This window comes from Corapipo altera, unplaced genomic scaffold (assembly GCF_003945725.1).
Source record: "Corapipo altera isolate COAL_440 unplaced genomic scaffold, ASM394572v1 62, whole genome shotgun sequence".
Taxonomy (NCBI): domain Eukaryota; kingdom Metazoa; phylum Chordata; class Aves; order Passeriformes; family Pipridae; genus Corapipo; species Corapipo altera.
This window is the reverse complement of record NW_020884894.1, coordinates 4585036-4586231: the sequence shown is the minus strand read 5'-3', so window position 1 is coordinate 4586231 and position 1196 is coordinate 4585036.

Sequence of the window (1196 nt, the reverse complement as noted above, 5' to 3'; positions counted from 1 at the left end):
AAAAAAAAAAAAAAAAAAAAAAAAAAAAAAAAAAAAAAAAAACGGCGAGGGGGGGGGGGGGGGGGGGCCCGGGGGGGCCCGGCCGCGCGCGCCCGCGCTCCGGGGGGGGGGGGGGGGGGGCCCCCACCCCCCCCCCCCCCCCCCCCCCCCCCCCCCCGGTCGGGATGTCTCTGAACACGCTGAAGAAGCACAGAGGAGCATCCTGCCTGACACAGGATGTCCCGAACCTGTACCCACCCCGTGCACCCTGTCCCTGCCAGCCCTGGAACCACCATGGGGGTGGTGACACCCTGCTGGCGTCAGAGACCCCCCTGTGGGCACACATCCCCCAGCGAGGGGGGTGTTAATCCCTGTGGCCTGCGGGGCCCCGGGGAAGGCCAGTGACAGATGGCAAGTGCAAAGTGGAGAATGACAGTGGCACTGGCAGGGCCGGGGTGGTGGTGATAGGGCCGGGCTGGGCAGTGGCAGGGCCAGGGTGGGCACAGGTGCAGGGCAGCAGGTGGGCACAGCTATCCTGAACCCTCTGCAGGGAGGTGGCACCTGCTGGCACTGGGGGCCAGCCCAGAGCTGCCAGGGATGTTCAGACCCTCCTGCAGCAGCTCTGCACGAGGCAGGTGTGTGACAGGGGGCCAGGAAATAGGGAGGGGGCGTAAAATGGGAAGGGAGTGTAAAACGGGAAGGGAGTGTGCAGTGGGGAGGGAACTGTGCAATGGGGAGGCTTGAAATGGGGAACAGGAAGGGAGTGTGCAATGGGGAATTGTGAAATGGGAAGATGTGAAATGGGGAGGGAGCCATGTGAGGGAGAGGTGTGAAATGGGAAGGGAGTGTTCAATGGGGAGTCGTGCAAGAGCTGTGCAACGGAGAGGGAGCCCTGTGATGGGGAGGAAATGGGGAGGGAGATGCATGATGGGGAAATGTGCAATGGGGAGGGGGCCATGCAACAGGGAGGGAGCTGTGCAATGCTGAGTCGTGCAGTGGGAAGGGAGCTGTGCACTGTGGGACTATGAAATGGGGACACTTGAAATGGAGAGGGAGTTGTGCAATGGGGAGACATGACACGAGGAGCTGTGCAGTGGGGAGGAAAGGGGGAGGGAGCTGTGTGATGGGGAAGAGTGAACAGGAGAGACCTGTGCAATAGGGAGATGTGGAACAGGGAGGGAGTGTGCAATGGAAAGGCTGTGCAACAGTTGTGCAAT